Raw genomic sequence first — 19,740 nt, forward strand, 5'->3', positions numbered from 1 at the left:
AGTCCAGGAACAGATATAAGCAGAAGCAAGGTCAGCTGCTCATAATACACCTATAATAGCAGACAGGGACATAAATGAGGGGCGGAGCAGACACCCAAAAGCACACGGTACTTAAAAACAAACACCAGCACTACAGCAGCCACCCACAACAACCAAAATTACTAAGAGTTATACTTTTTATATTATTATGTCTGTAAACATGTGACTACCATCTTATTACAGCTCCAACATAGTTTTAAAAAGAGAAAGTGTTAATACTCACATTCGCTCAGCAACCGCTGAGCTGTATTCGTCCATGCTTGCGCTGACTGGTTGTTAGCATAATTAGCATGCTTGGAGGAAAATTGCCGTTTGATGTTATATTCCTTTAAAACTGCAACGGTTTCTTTGCAAATAAGGCATACAGCCTTTGATCGGACTTCAGCAAAAAAATATTTAGTTGTCCATTCTTTATTGAACACCCTGCACTCACTGTCCACTTTTCTTTTTTTAGGACCACTCATTGTAAAGTTTTATCCTGTGTTCTCGAGATCATCAGTGGCACAGGCGCCAGAATGACTTCCATGGCACGCGCTGCACCACTCTGCAAATGTAATCTCGCATGAATACGACTGACTGGAAAGACGGATCTCTAGAACACCTGTCTACGTGATAACACTGACGCTTATAGTTTATAGATCTGCTCAATCGTGTTTATATGACTGTCTTCCGTGGGCCGGATTAAAAACACCAACAGGCCGGATGTGGCCCACAGGCCGTAGTTTGCCCACCTCTGGCTTAGATAGTGAGTACTCAGGAGAACCAAGGAGGTCGCACAAGGACGTGCACCAAACCCTTCGCTTACGGCAAATTGACCTACTTGCCAAAGATGTCAAGCGATTCGATCCCGACAATAACAGAACAAATGTGAATGATTATTTATGAGAAATTGACCGATGCTTGATGGACCTATCGAAAGCCACAACGCGAGAGAAACTTAAACTGATCTGGAAGACCTCCAGTAGCAGCATTCGTGCCTTTTTAGAGATGCTACCCCCAAACGTTCACGATAGTTATTCGAAACTTCGCAACTACATGAGGGAAGAATATGCGCTATACATGGACGAAACCTCTGCGACATTGTGTGCCATACAAATTAAACAGAAACGGTCTGAGGCGCCTCGTGAATATTATAGACGGCTACGTACTGCCTATTTCCAGGGTAGTAGCGCACCAGGCTTGGAAGAAGATAGAGGCTTCAAATCCCTCTTCTTACATAACCTCCACCCAAGCGTGCGGACTCAAGTCACACTGATGTGTCGACAGGGTTTTTACTCGATGAGGGAAATTAGGCAGCTAGCCCAAATGACCTGGGAGACCATTGTCAAACCCACAGACAGGAACAATGATGGACCCAGAGTCCTTAGTCTCCAGGATGCAGACGGGCCCCCGCTGGCCTTTGAAGGAGGTGAAGCTCCAAAAGGGGGACCCCCCTGGAGAAATCCCGGTCCAAACCGCCCCTTGCCAAGCCATCACCAGGGTGAGTGGAAGAATCAGCAAGATAAGGCCAGGAGGGACCAAAGGCAAGTCCACAGTGACTATGGCAACCACTCATCACGTGAAAAGGGTCGTAGGGAACAAGGCGGTTGGCAGCAAGACCGTCATCCCCGCTCTGGCCAGAGACGGCAGGAGCGTTCCAACCGTAGCTCTACACGTAGGGGTAGAGATGACCGACACAGTGACTCAAACCAATCTGGTGAGTTCCGCTCAGAGCTGGACTCTTTAAAAGCCCAGTTGGCTGAGATTAAAGGACTGTTAAAGAGGTCAGACCCCTCAACAGATAAATCGAAGCGAGTGTAAAAGAACAAAAAACAAAAGGCCCACTACGACCGAAGAGCCTCCCATCACAAATATCAAATAGGCGACAAAGTCCTGTATTTTAACTTTACCAAGCCGGTAGGAGGTTTTTTTTTTTAAAGTTCCTACCACATTGGTCGGGACCTTTCGATCGTAGGAAAACTGTCCCCCATCGCATATTGCATTAGGCCCTCCAGGCCTAATCAAACACCCTCATATCGATGGATCCATAACAATCAAATCAAGCCTTTTGAACAGTCCTCACTCCAAAAGGGGGGGACGATAGTTAGGCCCATCCTGCCCACCTAGCTTGTATGCCTCACTCACCCATAAGCGTACACTAACATTCCCAGTCAGACTTACCAACCCAATAAAGTAATAACCCTTCGGTATAACATGGTAGATAAAATACTAAAATCCGTTACTATTACTAGTGTGTATTTATCGCAAATACACCTGGCTTATAGTCTTGGCAGTGCTATCCTCATTTTTGTGAATCCACAAGACTTAGAGATGTGCACCTCCACTAAAGACATCCACTGGGTCTGCCCAAGCAACCCATACATAACACTACACGCCAAGCTGAAGAAGATGGTCTGCGTCCCTGACAGCTTTAGCCACAGTAGCGCACGCTTTCTGGCCAGACCACCCGCTGCTATTGCCTTCCCAGAAGATTAGGTTTACCAACCCAAACACTAACACCTCTTTTCTTTCCTTCATTTCTTCTCTTCTCTTGTTTTTTTATGTGTAGGAAATGAAATATATATATGTAGTGTTTAATGTTTCTTTATAGATGTGATTGTGACCTAGTTAGATAGTGATTATATGCCCAAATGCCTATAGAGTAATTATACGCCCAAATGCCTCTGCCTCCAACTGTCTTACTAGGACTCATGAGTTTACACAGTTTTCACAGGACACCATGGACTATACAGAGCAAAGCCACCTCAAGGACTATGGACATGTGGACTGTACAGTACTGTGCTCTCAGTGCTACGACTCCATCATACCCTTGAGACCAAAAGGGGGAATGTAGGTACAACTGGTCACAGTCTCTTTAAGAAACTACAAATCCCATCAACTATCTTCCGCATTGACCTACGTCATGCCTGGGTGGGATAACCTACGTCACATCCTCCAGGAAGCCATAAGTAACCCGGAAATCCGCTATACTTCCTCTTTGGTCCTAGGACTTGGATCCGTAGGCATAAAGAGACACTATCTCTTCAGCTCTGTGAACCACGCGGTAACAGACAAAGGAGACATCTGCTCTCAGAGCATCCATGATTTAGCGCATTTTGTTTACCACTGGCCACGGTAAAAATCCAGAATTGCGCGATTTTTAACTCAGTCAAGTTACAACCGGTTTTCATTTGTTCCTTATAATTACGTACAAAACTGCAGCCCAAAGCAGTTTAATTTAAAGTTAAGAAGCGACCGGATCCTTCTAATTAAAAAGCGCTGTGCACATTGTTTAATCAGAGATTTCTCCTCCACGAACTATGAAGCATTTGGACCAAGAAATCCTCTGTCTTCCATGGAGATCTCCACAATGGTGAAACTCCAAAAGTCTCAGAACATCTTATAATCTCGCATAAAGACGAGATACTGAAGTAAGATTGGCATTTGGGCAAAACCTAGTCTTAGGAATTAGCTTTTATGAAGCAGTGTGAATTTAAACTCAGGAGCAGTTTAATTGTGTACACTGTAAACACTTAGGATGTTGAATTGATGATTGTTTTATTTTGTTAATCTCTCAATTGTTTAATAGATAGGCTGTTGCATGCTTTCTTCTATTCCTTATTAACATCCTCAATTTCCTTATTACACATTTTGACCTCATCAAGATTTCATGGGATTTAGTAATGCTATAAGCTAGTGAAATTAGCCTATGGCTAATTATTTTGTCTCATTAGCATCCAGGGCTAATTGTATTGTCTCAAGGGACCACAAGGCCTCCACCACATGGAGTTAGCTACCAGAGCTAATTCTTTTGTTTCCACATACACACACAAACACATCTTAGTTAGCTACACAGAGCTAATCTTTTGTCTCCAACACGTGGTCACAAGGCCTCCCACACAAACACACCTTAGCTAGCAATCCATGCTAATTCTTTGTTCAGGCCACACACAGGCTAACTCTTTGTCCACCACATGGACACAAACACATCTTAGCTAGCAACCAGAACTAACTCCTTTGTTCTCCTCAAATCCCACGTGGTGACCCCTACACCACGTGGACACACACAAACATACCTAGTTAGCATCCCACGCTTGCCTTCTGCTTAGGCCATAAGGCCTCTCTCTCTCTCTCTCTCTCTCTCTCTCTCACACACACCATATCATATTTGTATATAATGATTCCAACTGCTATTATCCATTTTTATCTTTGTTATAATAAACTCAATTATTATTGAAACTGTGTGTTTATTTGTTGTGCCTAATATTTTTGAAGTAGCCCAGTCTCAAAAGAATTCCAAGGTGCATATGAGTTATGTAATATGTTAAGTGATCATAATAATTTGGAATATACCATAATTTAGCTGTTTGGTAATTTATTATTAAGCACCAAAATTAATGGTACGATTCAATGAGACTGATTCAATGAGACGGATTCAATGAGACTGATTCAATGAGACTGATTCAATGAAAACAATTCAATGATTCAATGATTTAATGAGACTGATTTAAATAGATTGATCACTTAAAACCAACTGCACCTACACTGTCCATAAGCCACTGGAATGTAGCGGACACCCCAAATAACCTGAAAGGGAGCGTGACAAATTGGTGTAATCCAAATGGTGGAAAAGGCTATTTTCTCTCGGGATAGAGGAGTCAAGGGGATCTGAAAATATCCCTTTGTTAGATCCAGTGTCGAATAAAAGCGAGCAGCGCCTAACCGATCAAGCAACTCATCAATGCGAGGCATTGGGTATGCGTCAAATTTAGACACCATGTTGACCTTTCTATAGTCCACACAGAACTGGACCGACCCATCGGTCTTGGGAACCAGGATGACTGGGCTGCTCTAGTCACTGTGGGACTCCTCGATTATGCCCATTTTGAGCATGACCTTGAGTTTGTCCCGAACCACCTTTTTCTTGTGTTTGGGCAAGCGGTAAGGGGGGCTATGCACTAACACCTCTGGGGCATTTTGATGTGGTGTTCTATGAGGTGGGTACGACCAGGAAGGGGTGAGAACATATCGGAAAATTCCTTTTGCAACTTGGCCAACTCCGTGAGTTGGGCTGGTGAGAGGTGGTCTCCACAAGGGACCAGAGTGGTCCAAGATGTTATCTTTTCACCTCTGGCCCCAGTTCTGCCTTCTCCAGGACTACCAACGCCAACGCCACAGGGACCTCCTCATTCCAGCATTTTAAAAGGTTGAGGTGGTAGATTTGCAATGCCCCGCCCCTATCCGTTCACCTCACCTCATAGTCAACGTCCCTGACTCACCATGTGACTTCGAAGGGCCCTTGCCACTTGGTGAATAAATTGGAGCTTGATGTGGGCAATAATACGAGCACTTTGTCTCCCGGCGTGAACTCTTTAAGGTGCTTGCCCCTGTCATACAGCCAGATTTAACGTTCTTATGCCTGCCGCAAATTCTCCTGGGTTAGGTGCGTGAGGGTGTGGAGTTTTGCTCTCAGGTCAAGAATGTACTGGATTTCGTTTTTGCTAGGTGAAGGTCCCTCCTCCCAGTTTTCTCATAGCACATCCAGAATACCATGCGGCTTATGCCCATATAATAGTTCAAATGAAGAAAACCCTGTGGAGGCTTGCGGGACCTCTTGTACTGCAGATAACAGGGGCTCGAGCCACTTATCCCAATTACATGCATCTTCACTTATGAATTTCCAAATTATGTTTTTTAGTGTTTGGTTAAATCGCTCTACAAAGCCATCCATTTGTGGGTGATAGACACTGGTGCTGATAGACTTAATACAGCTCGCGCAGTGTGTGTGACTTAAACGAAGTGCCTTGATCTGTCAGGATTTCTTTCGGAATCCCGACCCGGGAGATAAAGTGGAAGAGTGCTTCCACAATACTGTGTGCTGAGATATTGTGGAGAGGCACTGCTTCCAGATATCGTGTTGCATAGTCCACCAGAACTAAAATAAAGCGATACCCTCATGTCAACCGATCTAATGGCCTGACGAGATCCATCCCAATTCGCTCAAACGGGGTCTCGATTAGAGGAAGAGGGCACAACGGTGCTTTTGGAGTGGCTGCAGGATTTACTAATTGGCATTCACAGCATCCCGCACACCACCGATGGACATCCCTGTGAATCCCTGGCCAATAGAACTGGGCCATTATTCGGGCTAGTGTTTTATCTTGCCCTAAGTGTCCAGCCATGGGATTAAAGTGAGCCACATGGAATACGAGTTCCCTGCAGCTCTTTGGGATTAACAATTGGGTTATTCGTTCACTAGTTTGAGTGTCCTGTGTCACTCGGTACAATCTATCTTTAATAATCGCAAAATAAGGGAAGGTTGGTGCCGCGCTTGGCTGAAGAGTTTGACCATCGATTACTCTCACTTGGTCAAACACATGCCGCAGAGTCTCATCTTGCAACTGCTCTAACAGGAACTCCCCAAGGAAATCCCTGAGAGAGGGAGGAGGAGCGGGCTGCTCCTCACTCTGACGCGGTGTTGATGTAGACGACTCTGTGACAGCTTCTCCAGTCAATGCCACACCAGGATCTTCCCATGACCTACTAGTGCAGGACCCACTACATGTTAAATATTCTATGAGCTTTTTAAACCCTGGGCAATCAGTACCCAAAATCAACGAGTGGGTGAGACAAGGACTAACTGCTGCCTTTATGCATTTGGCCCCAGAATAGAATACAGACAAACACTAAGGGATAATTGTGAACATCCCGTGCACACACAACACTTTCACCGCTTGTGCTCTCCCCAGTGCCTCACCTTGCACCAGGCGTTGGTGAATTGAAGTCTGATTACAACCGGAATCCACCAAAGTGTGATATGTATCCCCTTGAACACTTACCGGTATGTGATACATTCCGGCCCAATCGGGGGTGGTTTCTGGCGCGTCGGGAATCCAGATCACAGCTCCCACCTCCCTTGCAGAGCTCTGACTCTGGAGATGCTCCGACTCCCCGCTGCACCAGCACACAGGCCCAGGCTTTCCCTCTGCACTGGCATTATGGGTGTCACTCACCTGAGGAGGAGACAACACAGAGATGAAAGAGGAAGATGGGAGGACACCATGGGTGTGACGGGCCAGCTGGGGAGGAGCCGGCTGCCGCCTCCGCAGCAGGGGAATAGGGTGGGGAGGGGAATGAGAGACAGGGGGGAAAGAGAGAGAGAGAAGAGAAGTGAGGGGAGATGCCTCATCTGCCTGCCATTGGAGCCACCTCCAGGTGGTCCTCCGCCAGCTCAATGGCTCGTTCCAGTGACGCCGGGCCATGACACTGGACCCATTCCACCGTTCCTTCCAGAAGTAGAGAGATAAACTGTTCCAGTGCCACCAGATCGATGATCTCATCAGTGTTGCAGTCTTCCTCCCTCAGCCACCGCCAGCAGGCATCCCGGAGTTGTTGGCCGAATGCAAACGGCCGGCCGACCTCCTCCAATGCCAGCATCCAGAAGCACTGGCGATGTTGTTCCGGGGAGTGACCGACCCACTGCAGGATGGCTTTCCTCAGGTCAGCATACACCAGTCGGCTGTCAGCAGGGAGCTGCTGTGCTGCGAGCTGCGCCACGCCAGTCAGGAGCGGGAGGAGGCACGTCACGCGCTGTTCCAGCGACCACCCCCATGCCTCAGCTGCTTGCTTGAAGAGGCCGAGGAATGCTTCTGGATCATCCTGCGGGCCCATCTTTGTAAGGGTGCCAGCTGCGATGATGGTCGATGCCCCTGCTGACGCGAGCAGATGCTGGAACGCCTGGCAATCTTCCTGCTGGGCCAGCATCAAGGCTTTGAAGAGTTGCTCTTGTTTCTTTTGGAGGGCAATCAGTGCTTGATGCTGATTCTGCTGAGTGGTAGCAAGGGCAAGGATGAGCTCTTCAAATGGGGAGGAATCCATGGGGTGGTTCCCTTCTGTGCGTCCTGGGTTTCGGCACCACTGTAGCAATTCCTGATGTGGGTGGAGCACAGAAGCATGGCAGGCGAGAGTTGATGGTCACACACAAACTCTTTATTCCACTTATTTTAGCTTTTCAGCATTCTTTCATTCACTTACTCTACACACACATATGCATTGTGGTCGGGAGGGAGCCTCTTTTCTCTGCTCTCCCCCTCCTTTTATGCTCCATCCCTGTAACAAACACACACACACACACACACACACATTAATTGACAGCAGGTGGAATGACTTAGCCACTTACCTTCCCCAACCCCGCCCTCCATTCACAGACTGCTGCTTGGCCATGCCCCCACTGCCACAGTATTCCGGTAAGTGTCCAAGGGGATATGTATCAGGCCTTGGTGGATTCCAGCTGTAACCAGATCTCAATCCACCAAAGCCTGGTGCAAGGTGAGGCACTGGGGAGAGCACAAGTGATGAATAACAATATAATAATAATTTATTGCTTATAGCGCACAAATTAACATGAAATATATGATCAAATGCGTGTTACAAAATATTATAAAAATATGGGCATATATATACATACATGTGGCATGTGCATGTGCATTGCAAGCACACACGGGCAGGCACGCCACATGCATGTACACATACACACAACACGCACGCACGCACACACACACACGCACACATAAAAAACTTAGAAAAAATATTAATAATAATCCCTAATATAAAACTAGCTAGTTGTAAACTCTATTGAATAGAAATGTCTTAACTAATTTCTTAAAGTTGTTAAAATCATTCTCCTGTCTAATCTCTCGAGGAAGTGTATTAAAATGTGTTGGCGCAGCTGCTGCAAAGGCCCTATCGCCCAGCCTCTTCTTTGTCTTAGCATTGAATGGTGTGAGAACAATATCATGGTTTCTGCATAAATGTGCTACATGACTTAATCTGAACCAGATTACAAATGTATGCTGGTGCAAACCCATACATTGCTTAACATTTTAAAAACTATTCGTTCACTAACTGGGAGCCAGTGCAGATAGCGCAAAACTGGAGTAATATGAGAAAAACGAGGCATAGCTGTAATAAGCCTTGCCACTGCATTTTGGACTCGCTGTAATTTGCTAATAGACTTGGCCGGATGGCCATATAAAAGACTGTTGCAATAGTCCAATCTACTTGTTATAAAAGAATGAACTACGATTCTAGAAGTGTCAGCAGAAAGATATAGTATATGTTATTTACCAGCTGGGAGGTCCGTATTGTGAAATACTGTGACCGAGGTCTTGAAAGTACTGACCAAGGCCCTCTGGGCCAAGGTCCGTATTCAAGGCCAAGGTCACGGTATTTCACCATACGGACCAACCTTAAGCTGCTAATAATATATTTATTTTTTTCTTTACCAAATTCTAACAGAAAACAAGAGCACCCAAAAGGGAAAACCGAGCCGAGCCACCATTTTGAATCCTCATTCATGGCTGTAATGCAAATTGCTTTCTCCTCAGTGTACAAGTGCACTTCCATGGCAGAAAAAAAACCCCTACATTTTGCCTCCTATGTAGTCCTCTATTTATACAAAACTGAGTCATTCGGGATTCAGCCATGTTTTTGCTTGCTGTTAGCAACAGTTAGAGGTTTTTAGCTTTCTCCTGGAATGTTTTCTTTTATTTTTTCTTCCTCAAGGTAGTAAAACTTGCTTCCGCTGTGAACACTGTCATTATCACTATCCATGATGTAAAATTAATACTATTCTCCTGAGAAATACTTGCAAAAGTTTATAAGATTTTTGATAATCTTACAAATAAATCTTATAAAAAAAGATAAATGTTGACAAAAATTGCTACTATGTTTGTTGTTGTTGTGAATGAGTGACTTGCCAGAGGTCCATAACTGGGGTCCGTAACTGGGGTCCATACTGTAGGATACGGACCAGCTCGCCAGCCAATCAGAGCGCAGGATTTGGACCGCGAAAAAAATAAATTTTCTTATTCTCCTGAAGTTATGGAGATTAAAAATGCAGTCTTACAAGTGTTATTGATATGAGGTACTACACTCATATTACTGTCAAATATTGTTCCTAATTTCTTGGCAGTTGAGACAGGTGCAACACTAACTTCACCCACTGTTAACTTGTGAATATTAACCTTCTTGGAGGCATGGTGGTGTAGTGGTTAGCATGGTTGCCTCACAGCAAGAAGGTTCTGGGTTCGAACCCAGGGGCCGGCGAGGGCCTTTCTGTGTGGAGTTTGCATGTTCTCCCCGTGTCTGCGTGGGTTTCCTCCGGGTGCTCCGGTTTCCCCCACAATCCAAAGACATGCAGTTGGGTTGACGTGGGGCGGCCTTGGGCTGAGGTGCCCTTGAGCAAGATACCGAACCCCTGACTACTCCCTGGGCGCTCTGGGCTGCCCACTGCTCTGGGTGTGTGCATGTGTGTTCACTGCTTCATATGGGTTAAATGCAGAGGATGAATTTCACTGTGCTTGAAGTGTGCATGTGATGAATAAAGGTTTCTTCTTTGAGCTGATGTTTAGTCCCTATAATTAAGAACTCAGTCTTTGCATCATTCAAGTTCATCTTGTCCATTGTCATCCACATGCATACTGCTTTAATGCAGCTCTCCATTGCAGCAATGCATTCCACTTGACTTATACTGCAGTCCGGCTTGAACAACAGATATAATTGGCTGTCATCTGCATATGCATGTGCCACTGGTAAGTGTTCCTTGATGATATCAAACAACTTACTGGCATATAGTGAAAAGAGTAAGGGTCCTAGACAGGAACCCTGTGACACTCAGCACGATAACTGGAACTTGTCCGAAAGACCCTCGCCATATACCACTTGCACGGTATTGTGAAGGTATTGTGTGTGCACGGGGATGTTACAACTACCCTTTAGTGTCTGTCCACATTCTATTTTGGGGAGAAAAGCATAGTGTAAAGGCAGCAGTTAATCCTTGTCTCACCCACTCACTGATTTTGGGGACTGATTGGCCAGGATTTAAAGAGTTAATGAAACACATAGTAAGAAGTGGATCCTACAGTAATACGTCTCGGAAAGATCCTGGACTAGCATTGGTGGGAGAAGCTGTCACAGAGCCATCTACGTCAGCACCATGTCAGGGCAATACGCGGAACAAGGAACACCCCGCTCCTCCTTTCTCTCTCAGGGATTCCCTTAGGGATTTCCCATTAGAGCAGTCGCAAAACATGACTCTGCGACATGCATTTGACCAAGTGAGAGTAATTGATAGTCAAATTCTCCAGCCAAATGCAACGCTGGCCTTCCCCTACTTTTCTATTATTAAGGATAGGTTATACCGAGTGACACAGGACACTCAAACTGGTGAAAAGATAATGCAGTTATTAATCCCAAAGAGCCACCGGGAACTCATATTCCAGGCGGCTCACTTTAATCCCATGGCCGGACACTTAGGGCAGGACAAAACACTAGCCCAAATAATGGACTGGTTCTACTGGCCAGGGATTCACAGGGATGTCCATAGGTGGTGTGCGGCATGCCGCGAATGCCAATTAGTAAATCCCGCAGCCACTCCAAAAGCGCCTTTGCGCCCCCTCCCTTTGATCAAGACCTCTTTTGAAAGAATTGGGATGGATCTCGTTGGGCCATTTGATTGGTCAGCACAGGGATATCGCTTTATTTTAGTTCTGGTGGACTATGCAATGCGATATCTGGAAGCAGTGCCTCTCCACAATATCTCAGCACGCAGCATTGCGGAAGCGCTCTTCCGTATTATCTCCTGGGTCAGGATTCCAAAAGAAATCCTGACAGACCAAGGCACTGCATTAATGTTACGCACACTACGCAAACTATTCGGGCTATTCGGGATTAAGTCTATCAGCACCAGTGTCTATCACCCACAAACGGATGTCTTAGTGGAATGCTTTAATCAAACACTCAAAAACATAATTCGCAAGTTTGTAAGTGAGGATGCACATAATTGGGATTAATGGCCCGAGCCCCTGTTATTTGCAGTATGCAAGGTCCTGCAAGCCTCCACAGGGTTTTCACCATTCAAATTATTATATGGGTGAGAGCCACGTGGCATATTGGACATGCTACATGAAAATTGGGAGGAGGGACCTTTGCCTATTAAGAACAAAATTCAATATGTTCTCGATCTGCACGCCAAACTCCACACACTCAGGCACCTAACCCAGAAGAATTTGCGGCAGGCACAAGAACGTCAAGTCCGACTGTATGATGGGGCACGCTCCTTAGAGAGTTCACACCGGGAGACAAAGTGCTTGTATTATTGCCCATGTCGAGCTCCAAATTAATTGCCAAGTGGCAAGGGCCCTTCGAGGTCACACAGCGAGTCGGGGACGTCGACTATGAGGTGAGACGAACGGACAGGGGTGGGGCATTACAAATTTACCACCTCAATCTGTTAAAATGCTGGAATGAGGAGGTCCCCATGGCATTGGTGTCAGTAGTCCCAAAGAAGGCGGAGCTGGGGCCAGAGGTACAAAAAAAAACCTGACATCTCCAACCATCTCCAGTCCCTTTTGGAGACCACCTCTCTCTGGCCCAACTCATGGAGGTAGCCCAGTTGCAGAAGGAATTTTCCGACATGTTTTCACCCCTGCCCGGTCGCACCCACCTCATAGAACACCTGCCCAAGGCCCAAGATCAGAAAGGGGGTGAGACAGTTTCTGGGGCTGGCTGGCTATGATTGTAGGTTCATACCTAATTATTTGGACGTCACCAGCCCCCTGACTGATCTCACTAAAAAGGGAGCACCAGATCCGGTCCAGCGGAAGGAGCAATGCCAACAGGCTTTCTCTAAGGTAAAGGCTGCACTGTGTGGGGGGCCATTTTTACACTCCCCTGGCTTCTCTATCCTCTTTATTTTACAGACGGATGCATGAGACAGGGGGCTGGGGGCCATTGTGTCCCAGAACATGGAGGGGGAGGAATGTCCCATGTTGTACATTAGCTGAAAGTTGTCAATGCATGAAATCAAGTACAGCACGATAGAGAAAGAGTGCCTGGCCATCAAGTGGGCGGTCCTCACCCTCTGATACTACCTACTGGGATGCCCTTTCACCCTCTGTTCGGACCACGCACCCCTCCAGTTGCTCCACTGCATGAAGGATGCCAACGCGCGGATCACCCATTGGTACCTTGCCCTCCAGCCATTCAAATTTCAGGTGGTCCACAGGCCGGGGGCACAGATGGTGGTGGTGGACTTCCTGTCCCATTGGGGGGGGAGTCTGGTGCAGGCCGGACGGCTCCCCATCCTGAGTCGGGCAGTGAGGGTATGTGTCAGCGGGGGGCATGGCCAAGCGTCGGTTTGTGAATGGAGGGCAGTGTCAGGGAAGGTGAATGGTCAAATCGCTACACCTGTTGTCAATTAATGTGTGTTTGTGTGTCTTGCAGTGACAGCGCTCCATAAAAGGAGTAAGAGAGCAGAGGACGAGAGATTGGGAACAGAGCACAACAGTGTGTGTGTCTGAATGTCTGCCCCAAATGAGAAAAATTATTGTGCTGAAAAGCCAAACTAAACCAATTCTGAATGTTAACAACAGCCTGCTGTACTTCTGTGCTCCACCCATATCCAGACAGCTTCTACAGTGCATTTTCACAATTTTTATATCAGAGCGCGGATTGCGCCTTAATCCTGTGCATTTACGGCATGTGTGTGAGAGTCCACTTGGAGTGTAGGCTGTCCAGAGCGTGCCTGAGAGTCTATCTGATGCACACATCAAAGCGTGCAGGTGTGACACTCTTGCAAAATTAGTACAAAAATGAATGTAGATATAAATATCTTATGCCAAATTATTATAGTATGTTACAAAAAAAAGAAAAAATCCAAGTCATTGTCTCCAATTTATGAATCCTCATGCAGTTAATGCACAAGTCCAAGTCTGAGTCATTAGTGCTCAAGTCCAAGTCGAGTCACGAGTCCTTAAAATTAGGGCATGAGTCAGACTCGAGTCTGAGACCTGGACTTGAGTACTACAAGCCTGAGGTTGACCATCGATTACTCTCACTAGGTCAAATGCATGACACAGCATCTGATCTCATGTCAGCTTTAATGGGAAATCCTCAAGGGAATCCCCAAGGGGGGGGGGCAAGCTGCCCTGATGCGGTGCTGATGTAGACAGTGCTGTGACAGCTTCCCCAGTCAATGCCACACTGGGATCCCCCCATGATGTGTTGCTGCAGGACCCGCCCACTACTTTGTGCTCCATTAAACCTCTAAACACCGGCCAATCAGTTCCCAGAATCATTAGGTGGGTGAGGCGTGGGTTAACCGCTGCCTTTACACTATGCTTTTCCCCCCAAAATAGAATGTGGACAGACACTAGTGGATATTCATGAACATCCTCATGCACACACAAAACCTTCACCACTTGCACCTGGCTTTGGTGGATTGAGGTCCGATTACAGATGGAATCCACCAACACGAGATACATATCCCTTTGAACACTCACCGGTATACGATATGCTCCGGTCCAGTCAAGGGCAGTCTCTGGCATGTCAGGGATTCAGACCACAGCTCCCACCTCCACTGCAGAGCACTGGCCCTGGAGATGCCCGGGCTCCCCACAGCACCAGTATACCAGCCCAGGCTTCACCTCTGCACCGCCATTATGGGAGTCACTCGTCTGGGGGGAGAAGACACAGACACAGAACGGGAAGATGGGAGGACACCACAGGTGCGGCGGGCCGGCTGGATGGGAGCTGGCCCCTGCCTCTGCAGTGGGGGAACAGGGCGGGGATGGGAAGAGGAGAGAGGGGAGGAAGGAGGAGGAGAGAGAAAAAGAGAGGAAGTGGTAGATCAGCCTGCTGTCGGAACCGCTGCCAAATGGTCCTCTGCCAACTGGATGGCTTGATCCAGTGATGCCAGGCAGTGGCACTGGACCCACTCTGCTGTTCCTTCCATAAGTAACGTGATGAACCACTCCAGTGTCACCAGGTCGATGATCCCCTCGGCATCATGGTGGTCCGCCCTCAGCCACTGCTGGCAGGCATCCTGCAGCTGTTGACTGAATGCAAACGGCTAGCCGACAGCCTCCAATGTCAGTGTCCAGAAGTGTTGGCAATGTTGTTTTGGGGAGTGGCCAAGATGCTGTAGGATGGCTTGCTTCAGGTCTGCATAGATGAGCGGTTGTTGGCGGGGAGCTGCTGCGTGGCGAGCTGTGCCTCTCCAAACAGTAGTGGTAATAGGCGTGCCATGTGCTGCTTGCTGGCCAGCCCCATGCTTTGGCCGCTTGCTCAAAGAATGCTATGAAGGCTTCTGGATCATTGTGCGGCCCCATCGTCATGTGACCCCAAAGTATGCCAGCACCTGGACTCTCCACATCCCCACACAAGGATTTTATTTATGGATTTCTCCTCTGCTTTTAACACAGTTGACTCACACACCCTCTGTAACTGCCTCCTAGGATTACAGGTCAATCCAACATTGATCCTATGGATAAAAAACTTCCTGCAGGATCAACCTCAGCATGTGGTGGTCAATGGTTTTAAATCTGAAAACATGAATTTAAACATAGGAGTCCCTCAGGGCTGTGTTTTATCCCCCATTTTAGTCTCAATCTGCACAAACCACTTGCAATAACAAAGACTTCTCACTTTTTAAATATGCAGATGACATGGCCCTGGTTGCCCACATCAGGGATGAGAACTCCCTCTCTGCATACCATGAACAGGTGGACAATGTGATGACCTGGATAGAGGAAAGCTCCTTGGAGCTCAATGTCTCCAAGACCAAGGAGTTGTGGTGTGGGGGGAGGCAAACACCTGATTTCCCCCACCTCCTCTTTGAACCCCTGAGGATAAATGGGCAGGCAGTGGATCAAGTAGAAACCTTCAGGTACAATGGTGCTTGAAAGTTTGTGAACCCTTCAGAATTTTCTATATTTCTACATAAATATGATCTAAAAGATCATCAGGTTTTCACACAAGTCCTAAAAGTAGATAAAGAGAACCCAGTTAAACAAATGAGTCAAAAATATTATACTTGGTCATTTATTTATTTATTTATTTATTTATTTATTGAGAAAATGATCCAATATTACATATTTGTGAGTGGCAAAAGTATGTGAACCTTTGCTTTCAGCATCTGGTGTGACCAACTTGTGCAGCAATAACTGCAACTAAACATTTCCGGTAACTGTTGATCAGTCCTGCACACCAGCTTGGAGGAATTTTAGCCCATTCCTCTGTACAGAACAGCTTCAACTCTGGGATGTTGGTGGGTTTCCTCACAGGAACTGCTCGCTTCAGGTCCTTCCACAACATTTCAATTGGATTAAGGTCAGGACTTTGACTTGGCCATTCCAAAACATTCACTTTATTCTTCTTTAACCATTCTTTGGTAGAATGACTTGTGTGCTTAGGGTCATTGTCTTACTGCATGACCCACCTTCTCTTGAGATTCAGTTCATGGACAGATGTCCTGACATTTTTCTTTAGAATTCGCTGGTATGACTTCCGGTGTAGCGACTAATGGAGTAGGACGCATTTCTCTGAGCTCCTGCAGCAACCTTTAAAAAAAACTATCTTAGGTACACCTTTTGTATCTTTTTTGGTGTGTGTGTTCTCCACCATCATAATTCGAATTTAACGCCGTCTTTTTGCCAATCAAAATGCCTCCAAAGCCTAAAGTACCTGTACAACCACCGTGGCCTGCTCCGCACGTTGCATCCCTGCCTTGTAGTGACTCCCCTTCTGGCCTGGCCGAAGCCGCAGGCGGCGCTGCTTTCCACAATTTTAAGGCCGAGCTGCTCTCGTCACTCCGTGTTGAGATGTCGGCTATTTTTAAAACCGAGCTTCAGGCTGCCTTGACCAAAAACTTATCAAATATCAAGACTGAGCTACAGGCAGTGACGTCTGAATTATCTAGTAGCATTACAAACATCCAGTCTGATGTGTGCACTCTGAAGACCACCGTAGGTGAAATGGAGACATCACTGTCCTCCTGTGCCGACGACATTACTACCTTACAGGCTAAAGTGGAGCATCTGTCAACTGAAGTGACCAGATTGGACAATAAATGCGAGGATTTGGAGGCAAGATCGTGGCGCAATAACATACGGTTAGTGGGCATTCCCGAAGATTTTTCCACCTCTTTTACTGCTACAGCTGTTTCCTCTCTGCTCAAGGAGGCTTTTAAGCTTGAGAAGGAGCCTCTCGTGGACCGCGCTCATTATACTCTCAAGCCGAAGCCCGGAGAGCGCCCTCGCCCCATAATCGCTCGTTTGCACTACTATACAGACTGTGTGGATATACTGCGCCAAGCCAGGGCTCAGCAAGGGATCAAGATTGGAGACATGAGTTTTTCTGTCTTCCCTGACCACACTCCGAGGACGGCCCGTACCCGAGCCTCCTTTAATGATGTCCGACGCTGGCTCCACGAAATACCGGGGATTCACTTTGGTTTGCTCTACCCGGCGCGCCTCCGGGTCACTCATAACGGTGCAGAGAAGGAGTTTAAATCACCAGAAGAGGCCAGCGAATTCATCAGGTCGCTCAATAGTGAGAGAACCGAGAAATGATACACAACCTTGAGGAAGCAGTGTCAGTTAATATTGACAGTTATTACTTTATTTCATTTGTTTCCTCTTTTCTTTTCTCTTTACTATTCTCATATACACACACTGTGTGGTTTTCAGTTTTCACTTCAACTTGGACTTGATTGGTTGTACTGTTCTGTCAAATGTTGCTAGGCCTGCAGGAGCTCAACCCGAAGCTCGATAGTCATGCTTAAAGCCGTAAGTTTTTGTTTTGGGGATCTGACTCCTTGTGGAGTTAGCACTGGGTTCTCCATCGTTTGGGGATGGGGTCATTGTAAGTGCAATGGGGTGGGGTGGGGGGTTCAATCTGTAAGTGTGGTGTTTTTGTTTGTTTGTTTGTTTGTTTTATTTTGTTTTTTGTGTGTGTTTATTTTTGTGTTTTTCCCCCTCTTTTCCTTCCTTCCTTGGGGGTCCGCATTCAGTCTATTTCTATCTCTAGGTACTTAGCATATGTCCACCAATGCAAGTACTTCTGATATTCCACATATTGGGTCCTCTGTGAGGTTTTTGAGCTGGAAAATTAAAGGCATGGGGAGTCCAATTAAGAGATCAAGGATATTTGCTCATTTGAAACGTCTTAAAGCTGACTTAGTGTTTCTGCAGGAAACCCACATGCGCGTCAAAGATCAGTTCAGACTTAAATGTTCCTGGGTTTCCGAGGTGTTTCACTCTAATTTCAACTCTAAAGCCAGGGGGGGTTGCTATTTTAATTGGTAAGTCAATTCAGTTTTCAGCTTCTAAAGTGATATCAGACAAAAATGGCAGATACTTAATTGTTACAGGCACGCTATTCCATACTCCCGTTTTATTAGTTAACATATATGCCCCCAATTTTGATGATCCACACTTTATGAATAAACTTTTTGAATGTCTTCCCTCATTGAACAACAGCCTTCTTATAACTAGAGGGGACATGAACTGTGTAATTGATCCCAACCTAGACCGCTCTAACCCACAAACTCTGACCCCTTCTTTAATGTCGAGGTCACTTTCAGATTTTATGTCCAAGAACAGTTGCATTGATCCTTGGAGATTTTATAACCCTTGTACCAAGGAATGTTCATTTTTTTCTCAGATGCATGTCTTTCTCTCGGATTGATTATTATTTTATTGATGCTAAACTAATTCCCAAAGTACTGTCTGTCAATTACCACCCGATTGTTATTTCTGACCACGCTCCTCTTTCTTTAGATATTCAGTTCTCTTCACAACCCCGGTACTCAACACCCTGGAGGTTCAATACATTACTTCTCTCAGATGATAAGTTCACCGAATTTATTGCAACTAAAATTGATGATTATATCTCTATAAATCAAAATGATATGGAACCTGTTTCTTGTGCACTGCTGTGGGAATCATTAAAAGCATACTTGCGGGGACAAATTATTTCCTACTCTGCCCACTTGAATAAGTCTCGTAAAACCAAATTGCAAGAACTCTCTACCAATATCACCAAACTGGACCAACAACTCGCTACTTGCCCCTCTCCCAGTTTACTTAAACAACGTGTTGATTTACAGACTGAATTTGATCTCATCACCACTAGTGATGCAGAGCGACTTCTCTTACGATCACGCTCCACATATTATGAACATGGCGACAAGGCAAGTCGGCTCCTGGCTCATCAACTACGTCGCCAGGCAGCCTCACGTGTGAGCCCTCAGATAAAAGATTCATCTGGCTCATTGCATAAGGATCCCACTATCATTAATTCTGTTTTTCACTCATTTTACTCCTCTTTATATACGTCTGAATCTTCACCTGACACCACTGAAGTGAATTCATTCCTGGATAGCCTCAATTTTCCTGTGTTAAGCTTAGATGCTGCTAAAAAACTTGACTCACCATTAACAGTAGAAGAAATCACTCTCGCTGTGAGTAGCATGCAAAATAACAAAGCTCCTGGCCCTGATGGATTCCCAGTTGAATTTTTTAAGAGATTTCAGGAAAAACTGTTCCCTTTACTGCATGCTGTTTATAAAGAATCACTGGAACATGGCACTCTCCCTCCCACTTTAAGGCAAGCCTCCATAAGTCTCCTCTTAAAAAAAGATAGGGATCCAAATCTATGCAGCTCATATAGACCTCTCTCATTAATAAATGTAGATGCTAAGATCCTTGCTAAAGCTTTGGCCTGTCGCCTGGAAAACATTGTACCAACTATTGTCTCACATGAGCAAACCGGATTTGTTAAGGGGCGGCAGTTATTTTTTTATGTCCGCACACTCCTAAATATTATTTACTCTAAAACTACCACAACACCACCCGAAGTAGTAATCTCAGTTGATGCAGA

General features: G+C 46.0%; 1 protein-coding gene across 1 annotated transcript in view; it reads left to right on the forward strand.

The window, feature by feature from the left end:
- uspl1 (ubiquitin specific peptidase like 1) overlaps positions 1–19,740 on the forward strand; it is a 504,778-nt gene that overhangs the window by 289,047 nt on the left and 195,991 nt on the right. The gene's annotated exons all lie outside the window — the stretch shown is intronic.

This window comes from Neoarius graeffei, chromosome 25 (genome assembly GCF_027579695.1).
Source record: "Neoarius graeffei isolate fNeoGra1 chromosome 25, fNeoGra1.pri, whole genome shotgun sequence".
Classification (NCBI taxonomy): domain Eukaryota; kingdom Metazoa; phylum Chordata; class Actinopteri; order Siluriformes; family Ariidae; genus Neoarius; species Neoarius graeffei.